Source organism: Octodon degus, unplaced genomic scaffold, assembly GCF_000260255.1.
Source record: "Octodon degus isolate 3935 unplaced genomic scaffold, OctDeg1.0 scaffold00292, whole genome shotgun sequence".
NCBI lineage: Eukaryota > Metazoa > Chordata > Mammalia > Rodentia > Octodontidae > Octodon > Octodon degus.
In genome coordinates this window covers 1,032,816-1,048,050 of record NW_004524868.1, presented here as the reverse complement: position 1 = coordinate 1,048,050, position 15,235 = coordinate 1,032,816, and the positions used below count along the sequence as shown (strand labels likewise).

The following is a 15,235-nucleotide window of genomic DNA, read 5'->3' as shown; positions in this document are numbered from 1 at the left end:
AAGTAGGTGCTTTAGACCACTGAGCCATCTCTCCAGCCCCTCTTGCCTTATTATTAAAAAAAAAAAAACTTTCACAGATGACTCCTCACAATTAAAAAAATCTATATTTGTATTCAGGCCACATGTGTTGGTAGGAGTGTGAAGAATGGAAACTAAGGGGCCGGGGAGATGGCTCAGTGGAATAAGCACTTCCCTGGCAAGCTCAAGGGCCTGAGTATACAATTTATAAAATATGTCTATATCCAATATGCATGAGCATGAACAATGAATACAATATGTTTCTTTTCTTAGAAGAGTTGAGATCATTATAATAAACTTTTCATCAGGAAAAGTTCATATCATCTAGTAAACAAAGCTGATTAGCTTCTTATTAGTACAGAAAAATTGATGAGTCATTTGTACGAATTCATGGTTCCTGTAACAAGTAAGTGACACAACTGGAGAAAGAGCTGTCCACACACCTGGCTGTGAATTCCTGGCATCACCTCCATTTTCTGGGAAATAGTGCATTTCACTCATCTCATGGGGAGAAAGAACTTTAGGAACAGGTAACTCTTCAACATCATCATAGCCATTTCCTGTGATATCAGTATGCTGTGCTAGAGTTTCTGGAAGCAGATAATAAATAAAGTGGAGGAGTGAAATATGAGTTGCAGAAGGTGACGTAAATCTTTTGAAATGAAGAGAAACAGAGATTCTAATGACTAAACAATGTAGGCAACATATTCCAACGTTGCCAAAAGGCAGGTATATAATCTTAATATTTTTTAAAATCACTTAAATACCTAACATTTTCCAATACATTAAGGTAAGTGATGTTTTAAAGGTAAATAATTTATTAAAAGCAAATGATAATTTAAAATACTTCTAGCATCACAATTGCTGACTTGGAATTATACTACACAGCTATTGTGATAAAATTAGTATGGTACTGTCAAAAAGAAACAAGCTGGAGGATCATTGAGATAGATTATAGATAGATTCAGGCACAACTACAAACACACTCAGCCACCTTACCTTTGACAAGGGGGCAAACATATTGACTGTAACAAAGATAGCTTCTTTAACAAATTGTGCTGGAAAAACTGGCTTTCCACATGCTGAAGATTAAAACTAGAACCATGTCTATCACCACGAGCTAAACTAAAGTCAAAAATGGATCAAGATCTAAATATTAAAACAGAAACACTGAACCTACTGGAAGGGGAGGGAAACTAGGTAGAAATCTTGAAGATGAAAGGGTAGATAGAGTGTTCACTAACGAAACTAACCTGCATGATCAATACTTCAAAGAATCAGGAACTGGGATCTCATCTCACTGAAAAGTTTGGCACATCAAAATAAATTCCCAACAGCATTTTAAAAAAGCCATGAATATGGAAAAAAATATGGCTGCCCCACAGACAAAGGACTTCTATCTAAAACATATAAAGAATTAAAAAAATCAGGCCCACAAATTCACAGATCCAATCCAAAGATGTGCATCTGTAGTGAACACACACTTCTAAAAATGAAGAAATACAATTGGTAAATAAATATATAAAAATCAACATCATTGATTATTGAGGAAATGAAAATTAAAACAACACTGAGATTCCCTCTCACCCCAGGAAGTATGGCTATCATAAAGAAGGTGACAAATAAAAAATGCTGGGTGGGCTGTGGGGAATAAGAAACTGTTTCCACTGTTAGTGGGAGTTTAGACAGGTACAACTACTGTGGAAATCAGTGTGGAGATTCCCAATAAAACTAGGATTAAAGGTCCCATTCAACCCAGCATCACCCTTATTGGTATTCATATTTAAGAAGAAAATACTTGAAAAAAGTGGTTACAGAATATTCCAAAGGACACAAAGCTTCTCTGAAATGTGAGACAGGGCTACCTAATGTAGACTATTCAGTTCAGAGTCTACTGTTGATGTTAACAATGAGAAAAGAGCTTGTTAAATAATGAAAAGGAATGAGAAAGAGAAAGGAAGTATCTTTCAGAAACGACATTTAAAAAGAAGTCAAGATATGACAATTATATTGTCTCTGTGCCTCATGATAGATTAAACCAGTATTCATGAGTTATCTGTTTATCTTCCCAAATGGCAGATCAACCAAATTCCAGAGATTCCTAATAAAACTAGGATTAGAGGTCCCATTCAACCCAACATCCCCCTTATTGGTATTTTTACAGAAAAACTGAAAACAAATGCCACAGTGATATGTGTGCACCCTTGTTCATAGTAGTACAATTTATCATAGCTAAATATTGGAAACAACCCAAAGGCCCATCAACTGAGGGATGGATAGAAAAAGATGTGGTTTTCTTTATACAGCAGAATATTACTCAGCTATAAAGTAATAAAATCAAGGCTTTTCTAGTTAAATAGACACAACTAGAGATTATGTTCATAAGTGAAATAAACCAGACTCACAAATGTAAGCTTTGTATTGTCATCCTAGTGTAAGAAAATGAAAGAGTAAGTAAAATCCAAAATGTACATTAGAGGGTCAGGGAGATGGCTCAGTAGAATAGTTGTTTCTCTGGCAAGTGCAAGAGTCTGAGTTCAATCCTTGGTTCCACCAAAAAAATAGTACAGTAGATATTATGAAAGGGAAAGAAACTGCTCAAAATGCAAGAACAAATGGTTTGACTTGAAGAAAAGGAGAAAAGAAAGAAAGAAGAAAAGTGCTATAACTTTTATAATGTTTTATTATATATATATATATATATATATATATTTAAGCTATAATAATTATGCTGCTAATATCAACCTATTGGTTTATTAAAAGGAATAGTTAATGCTTAACTGTTTGATCAATTTTTCATGCCTATGTGTGGGAATCTGAACAACTACTTTGAAGTTAACAATATGCAATATAACAAGCATTGCTAATTTCTTATCATCTTGTTTCAAAATTAAACATCATTTTTGTTGTATTTTTCTTATTTTTATTCTCTTTAGAAAAGCAAAAACACAATAAATACTCTTCAAGAGAATAGAGGACAACTATTTCACTCCTCAAGAGAATAGAGGACAACTGCCAACAAAGATGATATTTAGTAGTAACAGATTGAACGCTTGTCTCTTCAGGTTTTACTGCTTCTAATTAACCATTATATTGGATTTTCTCCCCACTATAATTGGAAAATTGCATAAAGTATTCAGATTAAAAAATAAAATAGCTTCTAATGACAAAATACATGAACACACTTATGCTTTCAGTTCCAGTACTATGTTATGCTTATATATCAGATTGAAATGTGAACTATATACATATCAAAGACTGAGAGAGATGAATCTGGAACAAAAAATTCCAGGTTGTCCTTGCAATTTCTGAAGTAGTAGCGTACCCAGAGTTGTGAGGGAAAACCAGATTGCCTTGGTTTCTCTAACACAGAGATAGGCGACCCCATCAATCCCAATTAGGAGACCTGGGTTTCAAACCCAAGTAGTACTGTGTTGACCTTTGGATATCCTATCTGTAGAGCCTTTCTTGATGTGTTCTTTCCCAAGATTTGTCTATTTTTCCCTCTTGGGACAGGTTCAGGGTGTACAAATTCCCCTCTGAAGTCTTTTAGGAGATGAGCAGAGGGTATGTGTTAAGGACCATGGCCTCTATGTATTAAAGTGATCTTAAAAATCTGTCAGTATTAATATAAACCACAAATGACTGATATAGCTCAGGAAAAACATACTCTTTAATATCATTTCTCATGAGAGATAGTGCTTTTATATTTCAAATGTGATTATTTAAAAAAAACTTTTAAATTTAGTGTAGTATATTTACTGTGTATCTGTGACCTAGCAGAAGTAGTTATGAGTGCCAATTAAATTATGATCTTTTCCATTTTGAGATCACAGATCAGACAGACAGAAAACCAGTTTTGTACACAGGAGAGAGTGGCCATCCCCATCCTAGTCACAGGAGAAGACTCTCCTCAGATGAGACTCCTTGTCCTCACATCACCCATAAAAGAAAGACTTGTCTCTACTACCTGTGGCAGATTCTCTGTTCTCCTCAATGTCCTCCGTGTAATAGGGCAGCTTACTCATGGAGTCATCAGACAGGTTTCCTGATAGAGAACAAAACATAGAGGAGAAGGCTCAGAGTTACAGTTCAGAAAAATTTGAGTTTTCAATTTGTAGAGAGAGGGCTTGGAGATTTTATTTTAGGAAGAGCCTGAGTACATTAGGTTTGATTACCTGTTCAATCTGTAGTTTCAAAAGATAGCCAAACAGTGCCATCTCATTAGCACAAAACAGGGTATGATACATACCTGGATTGTCAAACAGGTCTTCTGTTTGTGGTTTTACAAAGTAATCTATCTCTTCATATAAATACTCATCCAGGGGAATCCCTAAAGTTGTTGATGCTGAAGAAAGCAGAGTGATCAGTTATTCCTGGAGGCATTTCTTTAACAATATAAAAAATATGTATTTCCCTATGCTTAAATTTAAGGAAACCTTTCTGGAGTATCATAGTTTTAAGCAGAAGTAGGTTACCTAACCCTATTTTCCTCATACACTCAATCAAACTCATACTATCTGCATGGGAAAAAATAGCTTTTAGAAGTAACACGTTCAAATCATAATCAAAATTTCAAGTCTTTTAAATCATGAAGTGAATGTAGAGAAGGAAGTTTTTGAGATAATCATATGAAGACTAAAATATGAGTTCTATACAAAAATTACAACTGATCTGATGCTCTTTATTTGACTTGTATCCAAAATGTCCCTAAAAGACTGATTTTCTGCTTTGGGGCTTGTCAGAGGGGTGATTCATGTGGATGTAACTTGGAAAAGTATATTCTTGTCCACATCAATTTATTTTTCTCTCTGATTCAAAGCTGCCATTTGGTGAACAGCTTTTTTCTGATATACCATTATTCTGTATACTTTTTGCCAGGGAATCATGAACTAAACCCATTGGAACTATGAACCAAACTGAACACTCCCCTCCTTTAAAATGCAGTTGTTGTGTCCCTTTGTTCCAAGTATGAAAAGTGACAAATATGGCTAATTGATGCATGGCTTAGAGACATTTCTGTGACTGTAGCTGACTGTGTGTTTCAGTAGCCTTTGAAGTTATTTTCCTGGAGTAGTTTGGAAAGATCTCAGCTACAAAAGCGTTAGAATGCTGTAAGCATATTAGGTAGAGACTGATGGGAGATTCTGCTTAGAATTCAGATCAGAATGCCCTTGACAATGTGCACAAAAGGTAAGCCCAGCAGGTTTCAGTTGTGAACAAGGACACTACTGAAAGCAATACTAGAGAACACATGTATTATACCCTAACAGAAAATTTGCCTTTGTTTTGCCCATGTTCTTAAACTTTGTGCAAGCCTAAGATTGCAGGTTTTGGACTAATTAATCTGTTGGAGTATATTTTAAGCAAATCCCATGTTGAGGTTGTGGGATGAGTACTGCTGGCTCATTTTAGCCAAATTTAGCATAAGAATCAGCATTTAGAAGCAAGGAAGCCCAACAAGTTGAAAAAAAGGCAGCTCCTCTATAGTTATTGCCAAGAAAAGAGTGGAGGATACTGAAATGATTAGCACAAAAAAGTTTATTTGCATGAAGGATGAAGTGGAAGATTATGTGAGTGCATCTCAGTAATCAATAAACCTCACTTCACTCAAATGAAAAACTAAAGTTTTTATTTTTATTCTTAATTTTTGGCAGAACTGAGGATTAAACTCAGGCCCCTGCACTTGCCAGGGAAGTGTTTATTTCACTGAGCTATCTCCCCAGCCCCTAAAGTTTTTAGTTTGAGAAGAAAAGTCTCTAAGAAAATTGGTCAAGAATGGCCTTCCACAGATTTGGTTCTCTGGAATTTATTTCACTTTCCCCAGACGTGCATGCACTCTGACAACTCTGGCTGACATCCAGGAGTGTTTAAGGTAATGGTACATCCTGATATTGCCCATATTTTGCTAATTGTACAGGCATGAAGCATGCTAGAGTTCTGGTCTCATGAAAATTTCTAAACAGATTTCAAAGGGAGGTATAAAACACTAGTCAAGCAAACCCTGAAAAGGTGATGCATAAAGCTATGAGAATGAAGCCTAAAATTCTGTGGAGACTCCAGAAAGTTTGAGATGGCAAGAAAATGAAGCATGTGTCATGGAAAGCCACAAGCATTAAATGTGCCCAACCCAAGACAGAATATACAGGCTACCATCCTAGGACATCTTGCCACAATATGCACCAGGTGCTGTACGTGGAACTACAATATTAAATATTTGCCCTGTTTAATTATATTTTTGCTTTAGTTTCATCCCATTATATTCCTTTATTTCAAGCTATTAGAATGAGCACGTTTCGTCTGTTCCAATGCATGTTGGAAACATTTAATTTCCTGTTTTGATTTTTTCCAAAATCAAAATGTTCTGTTGTTCCTCAGAGGAGAATTTGGATTTCGACTTATCAGCAGTGCTGGAACTCTGAAGACTGTGGTGACTCTCAGACAAAATTAAATGCATATTGCATAATGAGATGGACATGAGGCTTCAGGGAAAAAGGTGATTGAATGTGTTGGCTGAGATCTAAAAATATCTTCCTTAAACCTTACATGCTTGGATCATGGGGTCGCTATAGTCATGAGTAGATTAATCCACTGAAAAATTCATAGCTGAATGTGCTGTGAAGAGGCATGACACTGGGACGTGCCTTTGGAGGGAATACATCACTTCACAGCTCCTTCCTTCCCTTCTGATTCCTGGACACTATTCACTGAACAATGCTCTATTGCCATGCCATTCTGACATATTGTTTCTGCCTTAGGAAAATGAAAAACAGCCATAGGTTGGAAACACTAAAACTATGAGCAACATAATTCACTCCTTTAAATTGTGGATGATGACAGTGACTCATTCACTCTCCGTACAGACTTCCTAGATTACTGGTAACATAGAGGCCTACCTTCAAGCTCAGTTCTCCATCTGTGCAGCTGAGTTCCCAGGATGATGAGGACCAGGAAAAGAAGGGCTCCCCGGATAATGCAGATGATCACAGGCAAGGAAAAGATGCCAGCATCTGAGACTGAACGGATGCCTGAGGAGGCAAAGGGGCCAAGTGTCTTTAAAGGAGTTTAAAGGCCTATGTTCAGGTATAGGCTCCAGAAAATTTATGTAACATGAATGCCTGTTAGCCTAGGCAGTCCCGTGGCTGTTACAACTTAATCAAATTTTATGGTTGCTTCTAAAACCAGATTGTCTGCCTTAATGTAATAGTACCAGAAATATGTAGATTTCATGGTACATATCACTGAGAATCTGAGCATTTCTCCTCTGACTCAGCTAAGAGCAGAACAACCACTTACTTCTAGTTGGGGGAACTGTTGTCATTTCACCTGTAGAGAAAAGAAGAACAAGAGGGTTGGTACACTGTGGTAGCTGGACAGCCACATGGAACACCTGCAAACCCCTGTCCATGGTTTTCTATCAGGTACCTGGAGCCCAGAGTGTAACCTCTGCAAACTATAGCACAGGGAAGATGGCAACCTTGAACCTACACACTCCTCCAGTCCCAACCCATGTGCCTAGCCCTGCCACTCACCTGAGCACCTCAAGCCCACGTCCTCCTCATGCTTTCAGTCCCTCTGTCCCCAGGGATCCCTGGCACAGGCCCACAGGGAAGACTCCCTGCCCCTGCACTGCACCTCATCCATCCAGATGCTTCCATTTCCAGGGCCAAATGCAGCCTCTCCCAGGGCATCCAGGGCAGGGCCACAGCCCAGCTGCTGACACACCACCTCAGCCTCTTCCAGGCCCCAGGAGTCATCACACACTGTGCCCCAGGAGCCTTCATGCCAAACCTCCACACACCCTGAACACTTGCTGTCTCCATTCCTGAGCCTCAGCTTGTCTCTGTCTGCAAAGACAGTAAGGCCTGCTTTTACTACTCTGGAAGAGGGCAGGAGTCCCTGAGAATAATGTGGGAATGGGGAGGGCTGAGGTACCTGTGCAGGGTGCAGTAGCTGGACAGCTCTTGGGTCTCTGTTCTGGAGAAAGAGACAATGAGAAAGTGGTGAGTCAGTGTTATCTGGGACTGATCTTGTTTATGTCTTTTCAATATATAAGAAACTTCAATCTATATTTTTTTGGATGTGATAGAACCAGGAAAGAAAGAAATAGAAGGTACAAAATAAGTATTCCCAACTGAGGAAATGAAATAAAAAGAGTGAGTGTGATTAGGATCTAAAGTCCAAGGAGAGCTGGCCTAACAGGAGAGGGCTGATGCCACTCATCCAGGATGCTCAGTATTGACTCCTGGATGGTTTTACATCATTGTCTCTGCTATTTTCTTTCCCTGTGCGCACTTCTAGAGTTTGAGACTAGCACTTTGAGCGTGTTGTGTGGGTACCTTCCACTGAGCAAAACCACAGCTGACTCATGAAAATTTGCACCCTCAGTGCAGATATGACTTAGTCCTACTTGACTTAGTAAAAGTAGGACTTAGTCCTACTTTTTAGGCCAGTAGAAGTGAGAAAATGGTGGAGGACATCAAATGAAGTATGTGTAATACCACTACAGGGGTAAATTTCAACTATCTGGGCATTCAGCAAAAGGAAGAGGAATTGTTGGAAGTGATAATGGGCATCAACAATGTGTCAAAGTGATGGCCAAGAGAAGTATATTGACAAGAATGTATAGAACTTCCAGGTCAGAGGACAAACAATGTTTTCAAAAGTAGTTCATGTTTCTTTCTTCTTTTAAATCAGAGCACAGAAGTGAAGGAAACTTTGTAAGTATAAAGAAAGTGGAAGATGACGTTTCATTTCTGGAAGGTACTATTGAATATTTTGAGTGTTTAGATGAACTAACAATATACTAGTCTACAGTAATAAAAACATAAAGATTAAGAAAATGACATATTTATTTAGAAGAATAGGATTCTTAAAATAGATAAATTCAATTAAATTTATACCTAAGTTGAAAATATCATGATGTAGCACACCAAAAAACCAACTGGGAGGGGGTGCTATAAAAGTATAATTTTGTGGACATTTGCCTAAAAGAAGCTTGTTTCTCTGCCTACCATCTCACTTCACTCTCTCACACCCTCCTTCTGCTTGGATGAGGAAAATACTTTATCAGCACCACGAGTCCCCATGGTCTCTTCTGTCTTCCCACTGACCAAGTGTTCTCTTACTTTTCTTCCCATGCTGGGGCCTACTTATTCTTTAGGTCTCAGCTAAATGTTATTTGTCTTTCTTCAACGTGCATGCTCCCACAGCAGCTTCTGTTTCTTCAGGACACTCAAATTGCTGCCCAATGAGTATGTTCAGCACTAGAATATGCACCCCACAATGGAATGCTTATTGTTTTATTCTCTATTCTGTAGCTTAAAATTAAGCGTTAAGCATGTTTCTACCCACAACGTACTCAATTGTTTTGGAACAAATGGTTGAATTTATCCACTTAGTGTTGGTGCATTTAAGACTAAAAGGCCAGGAATATGAAAGGCAAACCTTCAGAGCTGGATCCCTTACATTTCCCGCACTTCCTGCAAAGTCTTGGGCAATTGATGTCATTACTGCTAACCTCAGTTTTGCCATTCGACTTAAATAATAACTATAAAACATTTCATGAGTTTGTAGTAAGTGATAAGCTTCATTACATGTACAAACCCCCAGAATCATAGCAAATAGCATGCATTTTCATATTTGAGGCCTCCTCTTTATTCTTCTAAGGAAATGTGAGCATTTTTACATAATATAACACTGCATTATCAATTGCTTGTTGAGTTTATCAGAGTACTATTTCATATGCCTACACGCTCAGTTCTGTTAATCTAGTATTCTTTTTTTTTCCTGCACTAGGGATTGAATTTAGGATCCTGAGCTTGCCAGACAAGCACTTATTCTACTGAGCTATCTCCCTGGCCCCTCATCTGGTATTCTTGTAATTAGTGTCTTGCAAGAATTAATTCCTGCAATTAATTCTTATAAATTAGCGTCTACACAGAATTTCCTATTGCTGCTATTGAAACACAAGAGGAAGATGTGCATTTAAGATCTCACACTTAAAATTCATCTTGTAAACATATAGCCCATCACTTGTATATGAAATTTCCCAGACAGCAACCTAAAGAGAATGGACAGACCATAGAAATAGAAAGTAGGTCACCTGCACATGTGATATGAGCTTCATCCCTTGGCAGACAAGAACTGGGTGTCCAAGCATCAGAAGAACACTGCCAGAGAGAGGTATCTGTTTTCCTACAATGAATTCTATCCACCCACTGGAGTCTAGATCCTTTTCTGGGAGAAACAAAGGAGTTGAGAGTCCCAGTGTTCCCACAGCCAAGCTGTGAACAGATTATGGACAAGGTTGTGACTTCCATGGGGCTATGGCAGACACTGCCCCAGGTTCCATTGTAGAACACCTCCAGCCACCCAGTGCACTCCTTGTCCTCACTCACCACTCTCAGGGCCAGGAACTCTGAAATACAAAGAGAAATAAATGGGCCAAAGAGAGCAATCAACTTTTAGCATTCTATTTTCTTTATTTATAAGAAATGAAAACTTACTCCTGACAGTAATCAAGAAGGTTCTCCTAAATAAGAACATGGGACATTCTTTGTTATCTGATTTTGAATCCTGAACAAATATTTTACGTTTTACAACAATGGTATAGAGGATAGCAGAACGAAATTGTAGAAAACTTGGCCTAGGTAATATGCAGAAAGCAAAATCGAAAACTTATTTTCTTAATGTACATCAGGATGATGATGTAATGATGGTGGGCAGGGAGAATAGTGGAGCCTTTAATATATTCAGTTCTTGAGTTGTGGAAACTGTGAATATATTGCCTCATAAAGAAAAAGATCATGGCATTTAGGGTCATTCCACAGCCCAGCTGCCTGCACACCATGTAGAAGGGGGCTTTGTGGGCATGATTTGATAAGGACTATTTCTTTTCTTTTTAATTTAATTTTATTTCACTTTCAAGAAAATGGGTGAAATAGAAGCAAAAACAGAAAAAAAAGACAAAAACAGGGTAATATACAACAATGCATATGTTACAGATTTTCAAAACAAGAATAGCTAATTAACAACTGTTGTTATATTATCTATTTTTATCATTAAATCTGACTGATGGTGAGAATGTAGACTGGTACAACCACGATGAAAATAAGTATGGAGATTTCCCAAAAAACTAGGTCTGGAAGTCTCATTCAATCCAGCTATTCTCATTCTGAGTATTTTCCCAAAAGAACTGAAAACATTATACCATAGTGATATATGTGCACCAATGTTTATAACAGCACAATTTGTTATGGCCAAATCTTCAAAACAGTCACAATGCCCATCACTTGAAGAATGGATGAAAAAGATGTGGTATTTTTGTACAATCGAGTACTACTCTGCTATAAGGGAAGACAAACTCAAAGCCCTTATGGGTAAGCGGATGCAACTGAAGGCTGTAGTCACAAATGATATAAGTCAGACATACTTGTGTAAATATTGTATTATCTCCCTAGTAAAAGAATCTGAAAGAATAAATAAAACCTGAAAAGTAAAACACATACAATAAAATGGAAAGAAACAACTTAAGAATTAAAGACTATTTCTTGATAACATTATTCTGCATTGTTCTGATTTAACTATGTGGGTTCAACCTAAATACATCCTTAAACCTAACATGTATCCTACCTGTCTTCCAGATAACATTGTATGGCACTTGTTACAAGAAGACATGACCATGGAAAAATGATCAGAGAGTTTTGATCCTTTTAATTTGAAAAACGTGGAAAGAAGCAAAAAAAAAAAAAATGTGTGTATTTTCTTGGAAAGAGGTACGAGTAATTCCAGAGCATTAGATAAATTCAGGCTTATATTCAGGCTTGATGGTGTCATATTTTAGCTAGGAAGACATGGAATGGACTCTCACCTACACAACTATAAGACAGTTCATGTTGTTTGAAGCCACTCATTCTGTGGTCATTTGTAACAGTGACATAAAATGATAATATAGCGGGCATCAGCATCTTGTACAGATGAGGAACTGAAGGCACTGAAGCATGAGCACAGCTTACCCTTAGAGAGACCCCATAGGAAATCACTGAGCCTGGTGTTAGAGGTGAAAAGAAAAGGATAGAACCTGAGAGTGTGCAGGAAATGTATCTTGTTGCATTGTCTCCAAGAAAGACAGGTAATGGAAAGGAGTCCTCTTGCCTTTTGGCCTATTGAGCTACAACCCTCACCCAAAACCTATGGTCATAAGACAGTAAGGATAGTCTCATTCCTCCTCCCTGCTTGTGGACAGTGAATACATACCTGAGCAGATGACGCCTGCATCCTCCTTGTGCCTGCAGTCATGCTGTCTCCAGCCCTGAGAAGGGCACTTCCACACGTGGGACTCTTCTCCTGTGCAGTTCACCCCATACAGCCAGATGTCCCCTGATCCCTGCCCAAAGTGAGCAGACACTGTAAGCATTGAGAGCCACTCCACAGCCCAGTTGTCTACACACCACATGGGCATCTTTCAGGTCCCTGCTGTCATCACAGATGGTGCCCCAGGATCCCTGATGGAGGATCTCCACTCTCCCTGCACAGCGACCACCCCCGTCCATTAGGCGCAGTTGTTCGCTGTCTGAGGAGAGACAGAGTAGGTCAGTGGTGCTGACATGGGAAGGAGAAGGTTCTATCTGGGGATGTCCTCACCTGTGGAGTTACTAGTCAGGTTGTTTGAAGCTTCAAAGCCTGATAGGTCAGACAGAGGGTCATTGCCCTGGGGCAGCATCTGGGTCTTGTTTCCTGCAGGGAGGATCAGACAGCAGAAAAATGATTTACAGTAACGACAGTCTAATGAAGGCATCTGGGAATGAAGTTGTGACATAAGAGCAATGATTTCCTGTCTTCAGATCTCATATCCTGTATGTTTATTTCTTCTTTTAACTCTGCCAGACTTTTCTGTTTAAAGCAAACACTAATAAAGACTTTTAAAAGTCTGGATAAATCAGTCTCATCTATAAGCATTAGAGCACTTGAGGGTACAGGGGTGAATTAGAGGGGCATATGTTTAAAAAAAAAAAACAGCAAGACTAGAGTTGTTCACATTACAAAATCGTCACATGCTTATCTGCACCTGAAGATTATAAAATCAAAACATGTTTATCTGTGTAGCATGTTCTTGAGAAATGTACCCTACTGTATGTTTGAAAGATGTACTCCTTGTGAAAGTGTTACATTTACTGTACACTTAAAATATAGTGATTGACCTTGTTTTCCTTCACAGAAACAAAAGCTAAGACTTTGATTGACCTAGACCACACTAATCAGTGAAACAGTTTTAGTAACCAGCTTACCCCTAGGAGTATGAAGTACACCCTAAACTCATGAGGTGCCCTGAGTGTGATACCTCTCCTCTTAAGATGGTTTTGCTTCTGTTCCCTTTTTATTTGCTAACCTTTATATAAACTTGTTTTTCAACACATGTGTCTTGGCTCCCTCATTTTCTGATAAAAGCCCCACTTCTTCATTTTTTACCAGAGATTAGGAAAGGATCGAAAATATATAGGGTCGTTATGGGGGTTTCTCTACCAACTTCACCCTCAGAAATCCTCTACTATATGGAACAAGAGCAACAGAACTTCAGGATCCATGTTCCATATTGATGTAAAAGACCCAGTTTAGCCTCTTTCTTCTTACGACATTTATCTACACTCAGCAGAGAATTTGCGAAAATGACAATGCTAGTGGGACGCAAGTGTAACTCAAGGTTGATGAAGGAGAGAGGCATGTTAAATAAAAAGAATGGGTCAATTAAAAATTGACTACTTTCCTCAAGCAAAAGTAGTTTCTAACCACTTCAATTCTTTTTGCATAATGTCATTTACCATTAAATTAATTTTCTAGAAAAAGAAAAGTTAGCCCTTTACTGAAGGACTTCTATGATTTGTCTTCTAAAACATTTGCAAATTTAAAACATCCATATTAAAACATTAGGTTGAAAAAGGTAAAATCACTACAGACACTGCGGAAACTCAGATCATCAATACCTACCTTGAAAATGTTTATTCTCATATGATGTAAAACAGAGGAAATGGAGTTTGCTTGATGGGGCAATTTACCAAAATGAAATCAAGAAAACATAAGAATTCTCACTTTTGAGATAAGTCTTCCACACTGTTCTCAAGATGCGTCACTCCAGGAGCATCCCAAGCCCCAGTCATCCTTACCATTCTCTCACCTGAGCAAACTACTGAGGCTGTGTTCCCATGGGCACAGGAAGGAACACCCAAGGCAGTCACAGGACAACTCCACAAGAAAGATTCGGCCCCTGAACAGTGGAATCGGTCTTTCCAGATATCACCACCTCCATCCACAAAATACGCTCCTCCTTCTGCAGTGGAGGTGGGGACTCCACAACCCAGCTGGCGGCAAACAACATGGGCATTGGCCATACTCCAGTGGGAGGCACAGAGCGCTCTCCAGCCTGCAGAACTATACATTTCCACCTGACCCTCACACTGAGAGGTGCTATTTTTCATGAGCCGAATTTCAATGTACTCTGGGGGGAGAAGATGAGGTTTTAGCAACATCTCACATTTTTCTCACTCCAGCAGACTGAGAAGGAAAGGCAAAGTTCTGTGCTGACTCTTACCTGAACAAACAACTTCAACAGTTCTTCCATATTGACAGTTTTTTCCAGGACAGGGTTGTCTGGGGCAGAACCAGAGCTCAGTTTCCTGCCCCTCACACTGTAACTCTTCACCCCACAGCTGATCATTGGCCTTTCTAGATCCATTGCCAACAACAGACACTGGCTTGCCACACCCCAGCTCTGCACAAATGACTTGGGCAGTGGGGAATGTGAAGTTCACATCATGTATTGGAGTCCAACTTCCGCCAGGATTCAATTCTGCCCATCCAGAACATTGGCCCACTCCTCCAGCCAGGCGTATAAATCCTAAAGGATGAAAAAATACACTCAGTGACCATTTCCTATTGTGTGTTAGCATTTGAAAGTCAAATGCTGCAGACAATTGTACTGTGGCCATTTCATTTTTAGGGATGATATCTGGGAGGAGGTTTTGACAGTTGGTTTAAGAATGAAAATTCCATAAGAAACTATATGAAGACAAATTCAGAAGCAATTTTTTGGGCAACTCTGAATAGCTGAATCCCAAGCATATTCATCACACGTAGGTATATGGCTCCTTTCCATATGAACTTAAAGCAGAAAAAGAACTTTCTTATTTCCATCACGCTTGTATCCTCATAAACTTTTAAC

General features: G+C 38.7%; 1 pseudogene; it reads right to left on the bottom strand.

Annotated features, from left to right (window-relative positions):
- The window catches only part of LOC101586115, a 16,650-nt pseudogene extending 1,648 nt beyond the window's left edge, over nucleotides 1-15,002 (bottom strand).
- Nucleotides 15,003-15,235: the final 233 nt, after the last annotated feature.